The sequence below is a fragment of the Pinus tabuliformis genome, chromosome 6 (genome assembly GCF_031772625.1).
Source record: "Pinus tabuliformis cultivar Carrire ecotype Pingquan chromosome 6, CPIR1, whole genome shotgun sequence".
Taxonomy (NCBI): domain Eukaryota; kingdom Viridiplantae; phylum Streptophyta; class Pinopsida; order Pinales; family Pinaceae; genus Pinus; species Pinus tabuliformis.
This window is the reverse complement of record NC_142292.1, coordinates 1,213,971,150-1,213,993,873: the sequence shown is the minus strand read 5'-3', so window position 1 is coordinate 1,213,993,873 and position 22,724 is coordinate 1,213,971,150.

Below are 22,724 nucleotides of genomic sequence, written 5' to 3'. Positions count from 1 at the left end.
GTTTGTTGGTCACTTAGATATGCAAGATGTACTTGCCTAATGCCCATATTTGCACTAGATTTGTTTGTTGGTAACTTAGAGCTGTAGTTGTAGCCTTTAGGTTTGTTATTGAAACTTTTAGATCTGTTGCGGTAGCCTTCAAATCTACTATAATAACCTTTAGATATACTAATGTAGCCTTCAAATCTACTATAATAACCTTTAGATATACTAATGTAGCCTTCAAATCTATAGTTGTAACTACTTGGAAATCAAATTCTCTTGGAGATTAGAGTATTATACCATGCTCAAATCTCTATTCTACTAGCTTAGGTAAATTAATTCTAATCATTCTTACTGAAAATTTAATGTAGATTGAAATCTGTAGCTTATGGAATAAAAATACAATTGTTGGAAATTTAATTGGAAATAAATAATAATGGAAGCTACATGAAACAATAATCCAAAATACACAATATTTTTCCCTTCAATTTTTTTTTTTCATTAAATTTAATCCACCTTATAAGGTTTCCCAAACTGAGAATATATCTCACTAGGAAAATAAGAAAAAATTATATCAAAACCTAATTGTTCTAGTGCATCGTACAACCTGTATGGCTGTTGGGGTTTTTAATTGCTCAAAGCAAACAACTAATCACCTAAACTTTAATCTTATCAACCCAAGAAGCACCTTTTTATTTCAAGGCAATCGACAAAATCTATGCATGGAACTAGTAGAGACTCCTACTGGTGCTACATGAAATGATCTAAGGTATTGATTTTTCTATTAAAGGAAATTCTATCGTATGCTCACCCTTACAATATTTCAAATCTAGTAGCACTTAAGGTGAAGAAGGTAAAGTGCAGAGAACAAACACGAAGGTTGGAAATAAACTCTATATCTAAACTAAATCAAAACCTTACTTGTAGAAATGAATTTCAAATGCACAACTAATCAATTGTACTACTCTTGATAAGAGGTCAATCAAGGAACAACATATAAAACCCTCAATCTTAATCTAATAAATTTTCAACTATTTAATTATTATGAGATAAACCAACAACTATAGCTAAGTAACAATAATTCCTATTCAAGAAAAAACAATGAGAAACTAAGGAAACAACAAATATTTATCTGAGGAAACAGCAATAAAAAACGATGAAATAAACTATATCGTTATCAAACATATAAGAGATGAGTGAAACTTGAAATAACTATATACCATTCAAATAAAGAATCAATAACTAATTAGAAAGGTATATCACTAAATTAATCTGCTTTACATATATGAGACAAAACTTTGTCGAGGGGAGTGAGCCCAAATTGCTCAGGGGTCAGTTTGTCTTTAAAAGAAACTCAAATCAAAATACGAGTAGGCGAAAAATGAAATTAATTGATAGCTCTTTGCATTAAAATTTTTCAGAAAGTAAATACAATAAAAAATCAGTTCCCAACTTTGTCTCAAGTCTAACAATGGTTCATCATATGCTCAGAGGCGGATTCCTCTGTTTTATATTAAAAAAAGGAATTACAATGGAATGTTGCGAAATGAGGAATGTCCTGAGAATTAGAGATTCTTAGGACGTTCTTTCTAAATTAAGATAAGTCTTCTATATTTGACGGAGAGACTAAAAACTATGTTTCTGCAACTAACTCCTTATTATAGGAACAACCTGTGCCTAGATCAACTAAGAATTGTTTTCTCTGCAACTGCCCTTCGTCCACCTTCAAAATCCCTGTTTATAACAAAGTCTTGTTCCATGAATCGTTAGCTTAATTATAGGTAAAACAACCTTGTTCTTTTCATTAAAACATAATTTCATAAATAAATAAATTTCACCAAGGTTTGGATCATAATGAACAAAATAATATAAATGTGGATAAAAAAGGACAACAAATTGATATAAGAACTAAGAAATTAAATAAAATAAATAAAGGAATTACAAGGCCAAACATCACCCACAACCTGATATGATTGCATGTCCTCATGCAATTATCCCCTATCAAGAAAACAGATAATTGACACGCAGAGTAGTCAGGGAATAGGCTTCATAAGTTTCCTCCCCTCGGCGTCTAAATCCAACTCTAGTTTTGATCTCTTGAAAAGCCAAATAATCACATTGTGTAGAGAGCTCATAATAAGATTGATAATGTGACAGAGGACACCATATCATAGGGCAACGATTTCTGCATCCCATCCGGTTGACACCCACTTCCATCACAATAACAATATAAGAATCAATCTTGAAAAGGGCTTGTTGAAAATTATGAAGGCTGAACGAATCTCTATATTTAATTTCTCTTGAGGATCTCGTCCATCTCAACTTATCCCCTATGATTGCATCTTCTGAAATATCTTTTAGGTATTATTTTTATGCAATCATTACTATGATGTGAATAAATTTGAGCATAGAAGGAACATCTGGTTGTCTAGCAAATCTATTAGCAAATCTATTATGTCTGTGGAATGCAAAATATGCATTTTCTAGCTCTCCTCTAACCCATAATTCACAATTCTTTTCATTTTGCTCAAAAGTATTGCAAGCCTTTTTCCACTTGATCTGGTTCCCAACAAAGGATATAAAGGCTTGGAGTTGAATATCTCCAACGAATGGGACAATGTTTTCATCCCTTTGCTCCATCAACAATAAATTGTGCATATACAACTCGCATAAAATACACTGTATAGGTTCACATTTTTTATGAAAGACGGTTATAAAGTCTAGGACATTATTAAATTCATATGAAAAACCATGTTGCACAACTTGAATTTTGAGTATCAATTATTTCTCTACTAAAAACAAAGCATAACTACAAGCTAGAGCCCTACAAGCCATAATATTTGGAATCATAAAGCGAATTTTGTTTTTCTCTTGAGTTAGCTTCTGAACTTGCCCTTGTAAATTCTGAATTTTTTCCCATGCAACATCTAATTTTGCAGCTATTTCCAACTCTACATTTGTTAGTTCATGAAAGTGCTTAATTTTTGATATTGGTTTAGAGGAACTGTCTTTTGCTGATGTTTGACCACAATCTTCTTTAGTTTCTGAACCTCAACTTCCAAGATTAAAGGAGAGTATCGGGACATGCTGTTTATTTGTACTCCATTTTCTATCAAAATGATTTCTTCAGTCTGTGTTTCCATAGTTTGGTGTTCATAAATTTCCTCTTTTTATTGGCCCTAGTCTATCTCACAACTTTCCTGTTTTGACTAGTGTGATGCTGTTTACCAAATTCCAGTTGTCTTTCCAACTCCTGAATCTTCCTTTTCAAGGTAACATTTTTCTTCTTTAGTGTAACAACCTTTCTCAAAAGCTTGTTCCTCTTTTTGTCCCTCATAATTGCAAGACTTAGGTTTTCGTTTATATCTTCCAGAAGGGGTTGTTGAAGGAACAATAGGAGGATTTTGAACTTTAGCTGCTACTGAATCATCAGAAAGCTCTTGAGTTCTAGTAACTGGAGAACTAGAAAGAGGTTATTGAGTCATGATGGTTGGAGAATCAACACGAGGTTCATGAACTATGGCAATTGGAGAGTCAATAGAGGGTTCTTGAACCATGATGGTTGGAGAATCAATGGAGAGTTCTTGGGTTGTGGTGGTTGGAGAATCAATGGAGGAGACTTGGGATACAATTGCTAAAGAATCAATAGGAGGTTCCTAATCCATAAAGACTGATGAGTTGATAGGAGGATATTGAGTCACATCAACTGCTCCTTCTTCAACATCCATAGATTCTAATAGAACTTACACCTTTTCTAGTAACTGTACCACTTATACATTTTTCACTTCTTGGTCCAAGTTCATCCTTTCTGATGCTTGTGCATCTTCGACGTTCTGTACATATTTATCTAAGTCCATTTCCTATGAATATTGAACTTTTTTAGGGCTTCATGCTTCTATATTCATCTTCTCTCCTCTAAACCACAATCCTATCATTATTTCCTCTTTTCACCTAGGGCCATTACTATTTCCATTTGCTCTTGTGCATCTTGATCAAGACAAACTTCCCCTCCTTCGCCATAAGATTCTCCAATCAAATATGTTTCTCCCATAGAAGTAATTGATCTTCTTAGAGACACCATAGGAGATAAATTCTATTCTCCTGATAACCTAGACCATTGGGCAAACCTTCTTCTTCCTCTAGTCAAGGTATCCAAAAATGAAGCTATCTGTTTTTCCACCCTACTAGGTTTTTTAGTAACATGCTCTTATGATTGAATGGTTTTAGTTTGTAAAGATTTTGATTGAGGACATGTAGATGTCAAACATTCTGATTCTAGTCGAAGGACTTCTGAGTGAAAAGTTTCAGAATGAAGGTTCTTAGGATTAAAGGTTGCTGATTGAATGGATTCCGGTTGGAGGGTATCAAATTGGAAAGGTTTTGAATGAATGGTTTCAGTTTGAAGAATTTCAGACTAAAGGATTTCAGGTTGAAGGGTTTCAGACTAGAGGGTTATATCATGGTGAAAAATTTCAAGTTGGGGTGATCTAAAAATGGATACTAAATCATGAAGAAAAGGTATTATAGACTCATGTGCAGGAATGCCTATATTATTTAGTGCAACGGATCGAAAAGATTGCGAATAATATAGACAATGAACAGTTATAAAACATAATAAACACACATCAACACAGTCAAAATAATGAAGGAGTTCACCAGACCCCCTGGCTACGTCTCCTGGTCCAAGCTTTCAGTGTCGACCTCTATATTATGTCTTTAAGAGCAAAATATTACAAGTGTGAGCTCAAACAGAGTCTCAACACAACAGTGACAAAAACAACAGGGATTTACTCGAAATCCTCAAGTCTACAAGAGTACACAACCGCTTCCTCTTGCTCTCTATCTTCTCCTTTCTCTTGCTCTCTCTCTGTCCCCCTCTATTCTGTCATTGAGTGGTTTTTAAGCCTCTCGGCCCTGTCCGTTCACCTTCCTTTTCGGGCTCTCTACCTCCCGGCCTTTGTCCCTTCATCTCCCTTTTCGGCGTTGGACACGTTATGTTAAAACAAAATGCTTAAGGCACAAAGAACTCCTTTTAGAAACATAAGGATTGGCGGGTGCAGTGAAACTGACCATTTGGTCTTCCTCCGCACAAATCCCCGATATAATGCATATTTGGTCTATATACAATATTATTGGAATACAAAGAAATACATAGAAATCCCGACAACAAAACTGATTATCGGAACTCAAAATTTATGAAACTATGTATATAATCCTTTTAGGTCCGCTTTATTGCATGTCGCATGTCGCATAGTGCCACTCCTTTGTATTGCCGCGATGCGCTAGTGCGATGCGATATTGCGATGTGATATTTGCCGTTGATCTCTTTCACCCATCCGACGACTATGATGGAAGTGCTTGTCGCGAGTCTTTAAGTTATGGGCCCCGATTCTTCTCCCTTGGTTCATTGGATTGCGATAAAGCGGCCATCGCATATCGCTTAAGCCTGCCATCATGTGTTAAGTCCTCCCTTTGGTTCCATGCGATGCAATATTGGTAGTTGATCTGGACCGTTGATCTGTGCGCTCGATCAATGGTTCACGTTGTTTCGCTTGTATCGCTATCGCATTTCTCTTAAGGCTAAGGCCCATTAACACTGCTTGGCTTTCTCTGATGCGATATCAATGCTTTATTGTTGTGATTTAACCCCGATGCTATTTTCTGTGGTTTTAACATATTTGAAGACTTTCAAAAGGGTTGTTTAAGATCCATTTTGGATCACGCCTTCCCACTGAAAAGCTTTTGGACCACCAAAAGTTGGTTTTAGGCATCGATCAAGTGAGGATACAGTTCCCTTACCTGTCCAATTTCTATCCATCATGCCTTGCTTGGATTTGAACCTTTGTGTCCTACTCTCAGGGTACTCAACATCCCCTTGACGTGTGGCTCTTACCTTCCTGTCCAGAACTGTGTCCTCGTGTAACTCATTGAGATACTCAGGCAACAAATCTCCAATAGAAGGCAACTGACTTTGCTCTTCAGGATCGTTAATCAATGAAGGTTCATACAATCTCAAGTTTTTTGCATTAACGACTGAATAGATCCGCATATAAGCTGAAAAATCAAGGCGAAAAACATTTTCACCAATTTTATCAAGTATCTTGAAAAGTCCATACCTGATTGGTTTTAGCTTCTTACCTTCCCCCTGCATTCTGTCTTCGCTGATGTACAGCCATACTTGATCACCAACTTGGAAACTATGCTCAACTCGATGCTTATCATGTCTTGCCTTGTACTTGGCTTGACTTCTTTCCAGCTGTTCCTATAGTAATTGCCTGGTGAATTTCCTGGATTTGTTCAATGAACTGGGTTGCTTTGTCCACATCACTGTGCCCATCAACTGCTATGTCTTTACCAAAGACAAAATCCAATGCAGACTTTGGTATAAAACCAAAACAAGTTTCAAAAGGAGATCTTTGAGTAGAAGAGTGCTTGGCACAGTTGTAAGCATGCTGCACATAACACAAATGCTTATCCCAAAGCTTGGGATGCTTGCCGCAATAACCTATGAGCCACTGGATCACTGTCCTGTTAACCACTTCTGTTTGATCATCTGTTTGTGGATGAAATGACGTGCTCTTCTTCAACCTGGTGTCCAGCAATTCCCATAGATCTGACGAAAACTTCCCAACAAATCGAGAATCTCGATAAGATACAATAGAAGTGGATAACCCAAAATGAACCCATACATTCTGAAAGAACAACTTTGTTGTTTGTTCAGCTGTAACCTGCTTGTTACATGGTATTAAAATACACATTTTACTGAACCTATCCACAACAACATACAAATAATCATGACCTTTCCTAGATTTTGGAAATCCCCCAACAAAATCCATGGGAACACTTTCCCAAGGACGAGAAGGAATTGGAAGTGGAGTGTACAAGCCTAATTTCTTATTATTTGGTTTGCTTGTAGCACACATTGTACATCCTTTGATATATCTAGAAACTGTCTCATGCATTCTTAGCCAATAACAGGACCTTTGCAATTATGCAACTGTTTTACTTACACCAAAATGACCTGATATGAGAGAAGTATGTGCTTCTCGAATTATGTTAAATCTTTCAGTTTGTGGAATGCATAACTTTCCCAAATGATATAAGAGTTGGTCCTTTACATAATAATCCAATTCTTCTACTTGCTTGCCATGACTTAAAGTTGCATATACATATTTAAAATCTACATCTTGAGCATATTGTTCAATGTAACTTTCATGCATTACTGAGTTATGCTTAAGTATAGTAGATGCATTTATGGTTGGTCTTGATAACATGTTTGCAACCTTATTGTGTATGCCCTTCTTATATCTAATGACAAGATGAAATTGATGTAGAAAACCCAGCCACCTATAATGTATTGATTGCTGCAATTTAGTTTGTGAGTGAAAATATTGAAGTGGTTGATGATCTGTATGTATGATTGTTTCTTTACCCATTAGGTAATGTTTCCACTTTTTCACACTTTGTATTAATGCATACAATTCTTCATCATATGTGGGATAATTAACTATTGCAGAAGTAAATGTCTCAGATTGATAGCATATGGTTTTTCCGTGTTGCATCAACATTGCTCCCATGGCATAGTCACTGGCATCTGTCTCAATCTCAAATGGATGTTGAAGATATGGCAGTGCTAGTACTGGTGCTGTATTGATTTTCTCTTTTAAGGTGTCGAAGGCTTTCTGTTGTTTGCCTCCCCACTTAAACACCTGTTTCAATCCTGTTAAAGCATGTAATGGAGCTCCAATCAAAGAAAAGTTAGCAATAAAATTTCTCCAGTATTGTGCTGCCCCTAGGAAACTCCTAACCTCTATAACATATTTGGGTTTAGGCCAGTTCACAATGACTTCAACCTTAGAGGGATTTATCTTCAATTCACCACCCCCTACAATATGACCCAAATAATTTAAAGATGTTCTGCCAAATTCACATTTTGACAGTTTTACATAGAGATTCTCTTTTTAAAACATCTGAACTCTGCTTTACACGCTTTACATGGTCTTCCCATGTATTACTAAAAACAAGAATGTCATCTAAATAAACAATTACAAAATCATCAATAAATGGTCTGAGTACATCATTCATAACTCTCATAAATGTAGCAGGAGCATTAGTTAAGCCAAAAGGCATAACCAACCATTCATACAGTCCTTGCTTTGTCTTGAAAGCAGTCTTCCATGCATCCTGTTCTGCAACTCTGACCTGATGATAACCACTTCGCAAGTCTAACTTAGAAAAATAAACTGCTTCTTTCAATTGATCTAATAAATCATCAATACGAGGAAGAGGATAACGATTCTTGATCGTTATTTTATTTAGTGCTCTATAATCAATGCACATTCTCCACGAACCATCTTTTTTTCTCACCAGCACGATTGGAGATCCACATGGTGATGTGTTTGGTCGTATAAACCCTTTATCGAACAACTCCTATACTTGCTTCTTTATCTCTGCATTCTCTAAAGCTGACAACCTGTACATTCAAATGTTAGGTAATGGAGCATCTTGCTACAAATAAATATCATGTACTATTTCTTGCTTGGGTGGTAGACCTTTTGGTTCTTGAAATAGAACATCATATTCTGAAACAACTTTAACTAGATCAACTTTCTGTTTAGAATCACAACCTTCAAATGCGTTGGATTTTTCAGGATCCTTTGCCTTTACAACCATTAGTAAAAGCTGCTTACTTGAATTCACAATTCTTTTCATCTGTCTTGAATTTATGAGAGAATAGTTACCTTTGAGTTTATGAGATCTTACAATATATTCTATTCCATCTTCAGTGAGTTGATACTTATTCTCAGCTCTATAGAAAATAGCTTTCTTATCATACAAGTATGGACTTCCCAAAACAATACCACATATATTCAATGGAACTATATCTAACTCAACCTCCTCTACAAATGTTAATCCCATAGCAAACCTAAGTTTACATTGTCTTGTTACTTGTAGCTTTATTTTATCACACACCCAACCTAATGGATATAGCTTCTCATGAGGTTTTGTTTGTAATCCCAACTTTGCAACTGTTTCAGAAATCAAATTTACTTGTGATCCACTATCAAATAAAGTATCAATCTTATTATGCTTAGAAATCACTCTAATACGAAAAAGCTCATTTCTTTCCCTCTCATTATTTTCATTATCAACAGATTGTGCAGAATTACTTGTGGATGCTTTAGAATCTTTACGTTTAATACCTGTGGCTGTAACTGTTATTTCATCATCTGAATCTGATCCAAAGTCCTGCTGAATAGCAGCAACATTCTTCTTCTCCTTTCCACCGAACTTCTTAGGTTTCAGTTTTGGATGCAAAAACCAGCAGTGTGCCTCATCGTGTCCTTCTTTCTTGCAATGAGTGCATGAAGGTTTATCCTTCTTTACAGTGTTTGCTTTCCTCTCCTTCCATTTCAGTTTCTTCTTTTCCTTGCTCTTGCTTACAGAATATTTAGATGTTTCCCCAACGTCTAGATTTACATTCTTACCTCTAGCTTCTAGATGTGTGGCTTGAACTAATACATCATCTAAGCTAGTGGGATTAAACATGAGAATAGTATGATTTAAATAGCTATGAAGACCACCTATATACTTCAATAAAGTCTCAGGTGAGTCTAATGATATACCTAGAGTTAAAGTTCTCTTTCTGAATTCCTGAGTATAACTCTGTACACTTTGACCCTTCAACTAATGAAGAGTTTTCCAACTCATCATTGCCTGCTGCATGTAAGCTAAAGGATAGAATTTCTTTTTGATAGCAGAAACAAATTCATTCCAGGTAGAAATGATTTTACCATGTTTTTACATATCAGCTTATGTCTTGCCTTCCCACCATACTAGTGCAGTTCCTCCAAGTCGAAGGCTAGCCATCTGAATCTTATTTCTTTCTGAATCAACATTCTGTACCTTGCAATATACATCAATTTGTCTTATCCAATTATCTAGCTTTTCTGCATTGAGTTCTCCATCATAAATTGGAAAATCAAACTTCACATCTAATTTGATTAAGGAAGTTTTCTTCTTTTTCTTAGAAGAGCTAGTGTTATGCGAAGAAGATGACAACGATAATGAAGGTGATGATGGAGGAGATGGTGGAGGAGGCATTTCCCCTTTCCCTTTTCCTTCTGGAGGGGCAACTAGAAAAGGTTCCTACACTCCTTTTTCTGGTTTGGGTGTTGTAGTGCTTTCTGTTGGGTTGTGTTATATTCTTTCCACGACTAGCCCACGTAGTTAACCGAGGGGTTAGAGGGGGGCAGAGCTCCCCCTTCATTGCGCCGATTGTGTAGCCGCGGGGGGAGGGGGGGGGGGGGGGTCGCAGGGGATTTGAGGGTACCCGTAACCCCACTTTATGGGGTCTAGGGCAACGCCCTGGAAAATTTTGGTTTTGGACCCTATGTTAGGTTGGGTGGACCCACCTATGGTTTTGTGCATGATTTTTGCACATGTTTTTTGGACGCGATGGTTTTCGGTCCATGGTATTGGATGCTTCGGCATGTATAAATATGTATTATAACATTGAAAGGGTCATAATGAAAAATCAAGTTGGTAGTCCCGGTTTTGGGATCTAGGGGAAAATCTCTGTGTATATGTGTTTTATGTGTTATGCTCTTGCATTGTTTATTTTCTATGTTTTAGAATTCGTATGCAGGTAATTTCTGTACGGGGTTAAAACCTACATTTGGTATCCAAGCTGTTTTGGCTTCAAGGGGACACCTTTGTTGCTGAGGGGTTTCGCTCGGGCCTGTAGTAGACCCTGTTCAGTGGGAGATCTGCGAGATCGATTCTGGTGGTGAAAGAAGATGGCGAGCAGTGGAAAGATAGAGATCTAGAAATTTAATGGTAGAGTTTTGAGTTGTGCAAACTCAAGATGGAGGATCTGTTGGTGGATAAAGATCAGTGGATCGCGGTAGATTCGGGTACTAAACTAATGGGAGTGTCCGATGAAGAATGGAAGAAGTTGGATCGGAAGGCAAAGAGCACAATATGATTGTGTGTTTTAGATTCAGTATTGCTGAATGTATAAGGGGAAGCTATGATGAAGGCTTTGTGGGACAAGTTAGGGACTTTGTACTAATCTAAGTCTCCGGTGAATAAACTGTTCCTGCGGAAAAAGCTGTATAACTTGAGGATGAAAGACGGAGACTCGGTGATAGAGCATCTGAATGCATTTAATACTGTGGTAAGTCAGCTAGCATCTGTTAATATTAAAATTTCAGATGAAGATAAGTGCATCAGTTTGTTGCGTTCTCTACCAGATTCGTGGGATAGTCTGGTTATTGCAATAGGTAGCAATGCAACTACCTTGAAATTTGATGAAATAGTTTCATCCTTGCTGATGGAGGAGATGAGACAGAAAAATATGGAGAGCCAAAATGGTGATGCCTTGTTTGTATGAGGATGGTCCCAGAACAGAAACAAAAATTAGTCATTGAGTGGGAGATCTAAATCTAGAGGGAGATCTAAGTCTCCAGGAAAACCTGTAAAGGTGGTATGCTGGAAATGCGGAAAGGAAGACCACTTTAAAAAGGACTGTAAATCTAAAGTTCCTGACAAAGGAAAGGGATATGATGAGGCTCCTTCTGCAGAGGTGAAAACCACCTCAGATGAAGGTGGGGATGTGTACTTGGCTTCTTCAAGTACACATGTAGATCATGAGGCATGGTTGATTGACTTAGGTGCATCCTTTCACTTCACTCCCCATAGAGAGTGGTTTTGTGAGTATGAGAAATACGATGGTGGTGATGTCTTCTTAGGGGATGATAGGAAGGCTAGAATCGTTGGTCGTGGAAAAGTAAAGTTGAAGTTGTAAGGTGGAAGGGTTAGAACACTTTCGGGTGTTCTGCATATTCCTGCATTGGCCAGAAATCTTATTTATGTAAGCAAGCTGTATGATACAGGTGTAAAAACAGTGTTCGAGAAGGATACTTGCAAAATGGTTTGGGGAGCACTGGTATTGATGCGGGGAGTTCGAATTAGAACTCTGTACAAGCTTCAAGGTAGCACAGTTGTTGATGGGTGCAATAGTTCTGTGGTTCCTGAAAGTGGAGTAGAAAATCTAGTGGTCTCTGGAGAAAAGACCATGTTGTGGCATCAAAGGCTTGGACATATTGGAAAAAAGGGCCTTTGAATACTTCATGGTAAATGTATGGTAGAAAGTATGAGTAACAACTCTCTGGGTTTTGATTTCTGTGAAAATTGGGTATATGAGAAGCAGAATCGGGTGAGTTTCCCCTCTGGTGGTAAGAGGGCGAAACATATATTAGAGCTTGTGCATAGTGATGTGTTTGGACCTGTGAAGGTTCCATCACTAGGTAAGTCTATGTACTATGTATCATTTATAGATGACTTCTCAAGGAATAAATGGATATATTTTCTTAAGAAGAAATCTGAAGTCTTTGACAGGTTTAAAGAATTCAAGGCTCTAGTGGAAAACCAGACAAAGAAGAAGATAAAGGTGCTGAGGACAGATAATGGTGGAGAGTTTTGCAGTAAGGAATTTGAAGAATTCTATAAGAAGTGTGGTATAGCATGACATAAGACTACTCCATATACACCTCAGCGAAATGGCGTTGCAGAAAGAATGAACAAGACGTTGATGGAAACGACAAGAAGCATGCTCAGTAGTGCCAGGTTAGGACAGGAATTCTGGGCAGAGGCAATGGATACTGCATGTTACCTAGTCAACAGGTCACCTTCATCAGCGTTGGAGGATAAGACTCCTCAAGAGGTATGGACTGGTAAGAAACCATCTCTTTCACATCTGAGGGTATTTGGATGTGATGCATACGTACATGTTCCAAAGGAGAAATGAACCAAGTTGGATAGTAAATATGAAAAGTGCATCTTTATTGGGTATAAGGATGGTTTAAAGGGTTATAAGCTTTGGAACCCAGTCACACGGAAGGTTGTGTACAGCCGAGATGTGGTGTTCAGAGAGGTAAAATATGTTATTAAATATGAAGTCCAACCAAAGGAACCTGAGAAGATAGAGTTTGATCTTAAGGAGGAAGAATCAGACTCTACAACAGAGGAGGAATCAGAAGATGAAGAGCCACAAACTCCAGGTGTGAGAAGATCAATTAGAGAAAGAAGGCAACAAGAAAGGTATAGTCCATCTGCTTTCTGTTCAAATTTTACTTTATCTATTACTGACGATGATCCCAGAACTGTGAAGGAAGCGGTAGATTCAGAGGATGGCAAACTCTAGAAAGAGGCCATGGTTGATGAAATGGCATCTTTGCACAAAAATGAGGCTTGGGATCTGGTGGAGTTGCCGGCTGGAAGGAAACCCATTGGCAACAAATGGGTGTTCAAGAAGAAGACAAATGCAGAAGGAAAGGTGGAGAAATACAAATCTCGGTTGGTAGCAAAAGGTTATTCCCAGGTGCCGGGAATTGATTTTGGTGATATTTTTTCTCCTGTTGCCAAGGTAACTTCTATTAGATTACTTTTATCTGTTGCTGCTGCTTTTGATTTTGAGGTAGAACAGATGGATGTGAAGACAATGTTTCTTCACGGGGATCTAGAAGAGGAAATCTACATGAAGCAACCCGAAGGCTTTGCGGTGAAGGGTAAGAAAGAATTGGTATGCAAGTTAAAGAAGTCTTTGTATGAGTTAAAACAGTCACCAAGGATGTGGTATCAGAAATTTGATACATTTATACGGGGACTTGGCTTTACCAGAAGTAAAGCAGATCACTGTGTGTATTTTAAATTAATTGGTGACCATGTTATTTATTTGGTCTTGTATGTGGATGATATGTTGCTGGTTGGAAATGACAAAGAAATTATCTAGGATTTGAAGACCCAATTGTTCTCCAAATTCGACATGAAAGATCTTAGTGTTGCAAACTACATTTTGGGCATGGAAATTAAAAGAGATAGGGCAAAGAGGAAGCTCTGGTTAAACTAGAGGAAGTATGTCGAGACAATACTGCAGAGGTTTAATATGCAGGATAGTAAAGCGGTGAAGGTTCCTATTCCTGTAGGTGTGAGGTTATTTGCTGAACAATGTTCCAAGACATAAGAAGAGGAAGAGGACATGTCCCGTGTTCCATATGCAAGTGCAGTCGGTAGCCTGATGTATGCAATGCTATGTTTTAGACCAGATATTGCACATGCAGTAGGAGTATTGAGCAGGTTTATGTCAAAACTAGGGAAGGAGCATTAGACAACAACGAAGCGGGTTTTCAGGTATTTGCTTGGCACTAGTGATTATGGTTTGTGCTACCAAGGAAGACTAGGATTGGATAGAGTGTTGGATATCCGTGGCTTTGTTGATGCAGACTGGGCTGGAGTTCTGGATCAGAGAAGATCTACAAGTGGGTACGTGTTTAACCTATTTGGAGGTGCAGTCAGTTGGATGAGTAAGAAACAATCTTTAGTGGCAGTATCAACTACAGAGGCAGAATACATGGCAGCCACTCATGCAAGAAAGGAAGTAGTTTGGTTGCAGAGATTGTGTTCAAGTATGGGGTTAGTACAGGAAGCTATAAGGATAGATTGTGATAGCCAAAGTGCAATTTTCTTGGGAAAGAACCCTGCATATCATTCAAAGACAAAGCACATTGATGTTCAGTATCACTTTGTGACGGATATGATAGAAGACAAAAAGGTGTTGCTGGTAAAGGTGGACATTTTGAAGAATACTGCAGATGCATTGACAAAATTTGTGAGCTTTGAGAAGTTCTCTTGGTGTAGAGAAACAATGGGCATTTCAGGGCTCAAAAAATGACTAAGCTCTCTTGTGCCCCCCTGTGGAAAGAAAACAACAAGTGGGAGAATGTTGGTTTGCGTTATATTCTTTCCACGACTAGCCCGCGTAGTTAATCAGGGTGTTAGAGGGGGGGCGGAGCCCCTCCTTTGTTGCGCCGATTGTGTAGTGGGGGGGGAGGGGGGTTGCAGGGGGTTTGAGGGGTACCTGTAACCCCAAATTTTGGTTTTGGACCCTATGTTAGGTTGGGCGGACCCACCTATGATTTTGTGCATGATTTTTGCATATGTTTTTTGGACGCGATGGTTTTCGGTTCATGGTATTGGACGTGATGGTTTTCGGTCCATTGTATTGGATGCTTCAGCATGTATAAATATATATTATAACATTGAAATGATCATAATGAAAAATCAAGCTGGTAGTCCCGGTTTTGGGATCTAGGGGAAAATCTCTGTGTATATGTGTTTTATGTGTTATGCTCTCACATTCTTTATTCTCTATGTTTTAGAATTCGTATGCAGGTAATTTCTGTACGGGGTTAAACCTACACTTTCACCTCGACCTTTCTTAAAATCTGGATACATCTTTTCCACCATAGCTCAGATTGTCATAAAACTTTCTATAAATTGAGATTCTAATCCCAATGGAGCTTCTTCTGCCATTCTCCTTTGAGAATAGACTCTTCCAATCTCTGGATTAGTCTCAACAAGTTCTCCTTATCCTAGTCTGAGCTTTAATCTAGTTAGCATTCAAAATCCAGCACAAGCTTGTCTAACCTTAACAAAACCAAATGCTCTGATACCACTTAATCCGAAAATGGATACTAAATCAAGAAGAAAAGGTATTACAGACTAATGTGCAGGAATGCCTATATTGTTTAGTGTAATGGATTGAAAAGATTGCGAATAATATAAACAATGAACAGTTATAAAACATAATAAACACACATCAACACAGTCAAAATAATGAAGGAGTTCACCAGACCCCCTGGCTACGTCTCTTGGTCCAAGATTTTAGTGTCGACCTCTATATTATGTCTTTAAGAGAAGAATATTAGAAGTGTGAGCTCAAACAGAGTCTCAACACAACAGTGACAAAAACAACAGGGATTTACTTGAAATCCTCAAGTCTACAAGAGTACACAACCGCTTCCTCTTGCTCTCTGTCCTCTGCTTTCTCTTGCTCTCTCTCTGTCCCCCTCTGTTCTGCCATTGAGTGGTTTTTAAGCCTCTTGGCCCTGTTTGTTCACCTTCCTTTTCGGGCTCTCTGCCTCCCGACCTTTTCCCTTCATCTCCCTTTTTGGCGTTGGACACATTATGTTAAAACAAAACGCTTAAGGCACAAAGAACTCCTTTTAGAAACAGAAGGATCAACGGGTGTTAAAATTGGCAATTAGGGCTAAACTCCATGTGGGTCATATTATTCATGGCTAATAATATTTTTATTAAATTCCTCTCGTCAAGAGGTGTAGGATTGATCTAAAGATCATCTGATTCCGATAAGTATTTATGGATATATGAATTTATTTTGATTATCGAATAATTATCAAGCCGACCAGCAACTCATGTAGGCTCAGAAGCCCAACACTCGCATCTATTCAATCATCAACAGTTGTGTATAAATATAGGAGGTCTTTTCCTCATTTGGACACACTCAACTCATCACATCTCTTTCTCTCTCTCCTGTGCAGAAAAGAGGCTCTTCTCCTACTGGGCAGAAAGAGACTCTTCTCTCACATGTGTGGAAGGAAGGATGCAGATTTAGGGCTGCAACTGCAGATCGGAAGTTTGACCAACGTTGACCATCTTTCTCGCTCTCAGAACTACGCTGTAGGTGGATCTGACTCTCCTCAGAAGGCTGCATTTTTTGGTGAAGGAATCAAGCCGATCCGACAGTTGGTTTGCAAGATATTGTCTGCCCTAGTTGAGGGCTAATCTAGGGTTTGCTGCTGCTGATGTAAATCAGATTTATGTACTATTTCTCTCTGCTGAATTATTGAAGACAAAAGAATATTTGATCAAAGGGTTTCCCCATATTGGGGTTTGTCCCTGTCTAGCTGCCACATCTTGTGTCTCTTGTCTTGGCTTGTTTTCTGTCGATCGTTTAATGTTCTATATGCACTTTAATTTATGTACATGTAATTGCTAATCTATGGATAATAATAAGAAAGATAAGTAAACTGATATAAGCATAGAGCATACCATAACTTAACAGCGGGCGTGGTGAAACCAACTGTTCGGTCTTCCTCTGCACAAATCCCCGATATAATGCATATTTGGTCTATATACAATATTATCAGAATACAAAGAAATACATAGAAATCCCGACAACAAAACTGATTATCGAAACTCAAAATTTATGAAACTATGTATATAATCCTTTCAGGTTCGCTTTATTGCATGTCGCATGTGGCATAGTGCTGCTCCTTTGTATTGCCGCGATGTGCTGCTGCGATGCGATATTGTGATACGATATCCGCCATTGATCTCTTTTGCCCATCCGACGGCTACGATGGAAGCGCTCGTCGCGAGTCTTTAAGTTATGGGTCCCGATTCTTCTCCCTTGGTTCATTGCAATGCGATAAAGCAGCCATCGCATATCGCTTAAGCCTACCATCATGTGTTAAGTCCTCTCTTTGGTTCCATGCGATGCGATATTGGTAGTTGATTTGGACCGTTGATTTGTGTGCTCGATCAAATGGTTCACGTTGTTTCGCTTGTATCGCTATCGCATTTCTCTTAAGGCTAAGGCCTGTTAACACTACTTGGCTTTCTTCGATGCGGTATCAATGCTTTATTGCTGCGATTTAACCCCGATGCTATTTTCAATGGTTTTAACATATTTGAAGTCTTTCAAAAGGGTTGTTTAAGATTCATTTTGGATCATGGGGAGATTCATGTACATCAACAATTTTCTTGCCTGCACTGCAGGGCTTCCTCTTCCCTTTTCTTCTTCATTTGGTGGAGAATTCGGCTGCTCATGAAATAGACGATCAACTGAATTTTCTCCATCATTTCCTCCAACATTACTTTCAAAATTATCTCTTTCAAATACACCCTCCAAGTTTTCATTTTCAATTGTTATTTCATGGTTTTGACTTCCAATTGTGGCTTCAGGGTTTTCTTGGGCATTTTCTAGAGGGATTTCTTCATTATTGTTTTGTTCATCCCTTGGTTCCTCATTTATCCCAATAAAATTCTCCCAAGTTTGCTGGACCTACTGTAAGCTTCTTAAAACTAGAAGCTTGATCAATCCATGGTGGCTCACGACTACATAAGGCTCTTTTGCTTTCTTAACTATACGAGCAGTTTCATGCAAATATTTCAAAAAGAAAGAAATGTTAAGAGATACCTTCTGTTTTAAGTGGGCCATCAACTTCAAGTGGCAATCTCAAACCACATCGAACCTGCCGTTGCATGTGATATATCTCTGAATGATTTCTACTAGATCTTTTCGTGGTTCTGGAAGCGAGTTGGGATTCTAACCTTTCCCCTTCATAACTAGTTATTCACTTTCTTCTATGTCAGGGCAGACAGTAACTCCTCAAGGCAAAAATGATTCGTCTGTTTTATTCCATCAGGTAGGTCTTCATTATATACATGAGGGAGAGACTGTTCAGTTCATCTCCCGATGACTGTTCATAATACTTATTTATCTATTTACATATATTCACCCAATCATGAGGATTATGTGTCAACATTCCCCCCCTTAATATGAAGGGATGTTGGTGAGTCCAAGCAACGTTCTGAATCGTTCAAGCTTTTCTCTTCCAAGCGCTTTGGTGAAGATGTCTGCAATTTGCTCATTTGTGGAACAATGACGGAGATGGATTATTTTGGCCTCAACATGATGTCGAATTAGATGATATTTACTATTGATGTGCTTCGTTCGATCATGGAACTTTGGATTCTTGGCCAACTTTATTGTAGAGGTATTGTCAATCATCAGTGGAGTTGATTGTACTTTTTTTACCTGCAAATCTTCAAGAATTTTCCTGAGCCACATAATTTCTTTTGTTGCTTCAGCTGCTGCCACGTGTTATACTTTTGTTGTGGAATCTGCTGGAACTATTTGTTTGCGTGATCTCCAGGAGACAACTCCTGATCCAAGATTCATAACATATCCTAAAGTAGATACCCCAGTTTCTTTGTCTCCATCGAATTCTGAAGTCATGCCAAACCTGTTCAACAGATCTCCAATGTATTTCTTTTGAGAAAGAAATATGGACTTCGGATGTTGGGTTACTTCAATGCCAAGATAGTAAGGAACATAGCCCAAATCAGTCATTCCAAAACTTTTCCCCAATTCCTTCTTTATGGATGCAATGTAGCTTTCATTGTTCCCTGTCATCAAAAGATCATCTACATATACCACAAGATATACAACTGTTTTGCCAACTTTCTTGACAACTAAAGTTGCATCATCAAGATCATAATGTTTGAAATTGAGTTTCAGAAGATGCTTAGTTAGTTTTTCATACCAGGCTCGCGGTGCTTGTTTGAGGCCATACAAGGACTTCACAAGTTTGCATACTTTATGTTCATGTCTTTTCACAGAAAATCCTTCAGGCTGGGACATAAAAACATTCTCTTTTAGATCTCCATTTAAGAAAGCAGTTTTTACATCCATTTGATGGACTTTCCAACCATTCTGAGCTGTTAGTGAAAAGAGTGTCTGGATGGTAGCCCATTTTGCTGTGGGGGCAAAAGTCTCCTCATAATCGACCCCTTCCTTCTATGCAAAACCTTTTGCCACAAGCCTAGCTTTGTGCTTGTCAAGTGAGCCATCAGCTTTACACTTGTTCTTGTAGACCCACTTGCAACCAATTGCTTTGGTTCCTAATGGACGATCAATCAACTTCCAAGTGCCGTTATTTATCAGGGCATCATACTCCTTTTGCATTGCTTCTTTCCATTCATCATGAGAAGCAACTTCTTTGAAGGAAGTTGGTTCAAAATCTATAGACAAGTTCAATTCACAATCATAAGAAACATCCATATCAACAGGTGAATTAGAGTCATCCACATCACCTCCATTTTGCCGGTTTGAATTTATAGTTCATGTTTTTCCAACCTCATCAGGATGAACACTTTCAAGTGTCTTTGTCAGCCACTTTGGGGGACCTTTCTCAGATGGTCCAGGCTGCTCCGTTGATTGAGTTGGGACTGAATCAAGATTGAGTCTCCCAATTCTATCAATTACATCACTTAAAGCATCATCCGTTGTTGGAGTTTCATGCGGGGGAGAGTGTTCTTCAGAAGAAGATTCCACATGTTGATCTAGTATAGGAATCCCCGCTTCAAGATGTGAAATCTGATTATCAAATTATTGAAATTATTTTGCTTTTGCGAATCTATCCAAGTGATCAAGTTTCCGCTCAACAACATTGTCAGTTTTGGATGATTCAAAAAAAATTACGTCTCTAGATACAACAAACTTTTTATTTACTTCATCATAGAGACGGTATGCTTTGGAGGTGTTTGAATACCCCAGAAAGATACACTTACGACTTCTAGCACCAAGTTATTTTCTATGTACCTTTGGTATCAAGGCATAACAAGTGGAACCAAAGACCCTGAGATGCTTTACCGAAGGAACATGTCCATACCACATTTCATATGGAGTCTTGTTTCTAATAGCATTAGATGGACATCTATTCTTTATATATGCAGCACATAGAACAGCATCAACCCAAAACATTATCTTTACATTTTTGAAGAAGAGCATGGATCGTACCATATTTAAGATTTTCCTATTCATTCTTTCAGCTACACCATTCTGTTAGGGATTATAAGGTACAATTGTTTGATGTTTGATCCCATGTTGGCGAAGATAGTTTTCAAATTCATTTGATGTGTATTCTTTTCCATTATCAGTGCGAATAGACCCAATATGAGATTGTGCATCATTTTCAATCCATTTATGAAAATTCTTGAATGTTTGAAAAGCATCAGATTTGTTCTTCAATAAATAAACCCAACACATTCTGGTGTAGTCATCAATAAATGTCATCATATATTTATTTCCATTTGCAGAAGGAACATGCATTGGACCACATAAATATGAATGAATGAGTTCAAGTTTTCTATGTGCTCTTGAATGTGAATCATGAAAAGACTGTTTGCTATGCTTTCCTAGAATGCAAGCATCACATTGCTTAAGTTTCCTAGGAATTGTAGGCAAACCAGCAACACCATTTTTCTTCAACAAGTGGAGGCTGTCATAGTTCAAATTTCTAAATCTAGCATGCCATAATAAACTTGATGGAAGTGTACCTTCTTCATGATGAGAATGGTATGAGAAATTCTGTGCACGAGCAGAGGTTCCTTGCAGCTTGAGAAGTCTTTCTTCTTCTATTCCCCTCACAACAAGTGAGTGGTTAGATGCTTTTCTTACCTCAAGCTTGCCATCAAACATATGAATGGAGTGACCTTGCTAGTGGATGTGGACCAAGGACAGCAAGTTTCTCTTGAGCTGTGGGAGTTATAGAACATGATGCAGAAGAAACTCTGGAAGACCAGGTAGTTTAAGCCTGATTGTGCCAAGCCCTGATGGCTTGATTTTTGATTGGTCTGCAAAGTATACTGCTCCATCAACATTGTCAGTAAATTCTTCAAAAAAAATATTTTCTATGAGTCATGTCGCAGGTTGCTCCTGAATCAAGCAACCAATCATTTTTCCAAGAAGCAAGTGAAGCATTAAATAAATCTTTATTTACTCCAATATTACATTGTGCCACAACATAGTGAGCGGATTCAGGTGGTTTACCTTTGTCTGTATCATCAGTTTTACCTTTCTTTTGGTTTCTTTTCTGCCCAATTTTGTCCCATGGTAGCTTGCATGTAGAGGCATAATGTGATCCATTTCTTTTGCAGCGAACGCAGTGCAAATCTGCCTTTTCTCCTTGAGAATGTCGTCCCCCCCTGCCTCTGAAATATCTTCCTCTTCCTCTTTGACCACCTCTTCCTCTTGAAGAATCTTGAGTAGGATGCTTTTCTTTGTGAGCAAGGCACACAGCTTCTTCAGAAGATTCAGGGGCTGTCTTCTTTCCAAAAGCTTTCTCTCTTTCAACAAACGTTTTCACAAGAGAGTCAAAGGTGATATCTTCGAGATTTCCATTTGCTTGCAATCACTCAAGATAATTGGAGTAAGTAGGATAAAGTGCCTTGAGAAAAGCGATAAGAGGAGTATCCAATTCAACCTTAGTGGATTTGATATCATGCATTATAGACTTTACTTCAGATGTAAAAGCAAGAGGATCATTATTTTGCAGTTCAAAAGTGAAGAGTTTAATCATGAGTTGAACAACTTCAAGTGCAGAATGTGAGTCATGGAGTTCTTTCAGCTTTTGTAAGGCTTCAAAGGCAGTTGAATATAACGAAATATGGAAACTCACCTCTTCATTTACAGATGCTGTGATTAATGCATAAGCTTTGCTGTTCTTTTTTTCCCAAATAACGAGCTCTTTGTCCGAGGTAGGTTGTACTGGTTCATTGTCTCTGTCTCTGACACACACTCCTTTCCACAACTCATTGAAAATGAGGGTGTGTTTTATCATCCGAGACCATTCAGGATAGTTCTCCTTGCCAGTGAGAACTATTCCCACCATGGATATGATTGAATGCATACTGTAACAAAAAAACTTCTGCTGCAAAACTTTTACTCTTAATGGAAAAAAATATAGTTCTGATGCGACTAGACAACAAACTCAAATTGACAGCGACTGTCAATACCCCAGAGATATATATCGGCCACACTATTCAAAATATATATGGGTTTCTTCTTCCTTTTTTTTGGACGAACACTAGATTTCATTTTTTTTTACTTTAGGTATCAACAAGACATTCACAGGAAGATCTACAAACATATGCAAACATTACAGTATTTCCCAAGTGTATGCCCTAGCAATATCGAAGTGTCTTGTAGGTGCAAATGTTTTAATTTAAGAGCCCTATGGCAAAATGCCACAACCCCAATTTTAATTTCAAAATGAAGAGCGAAACCCAATTAAGATTATAACCCAACGTTG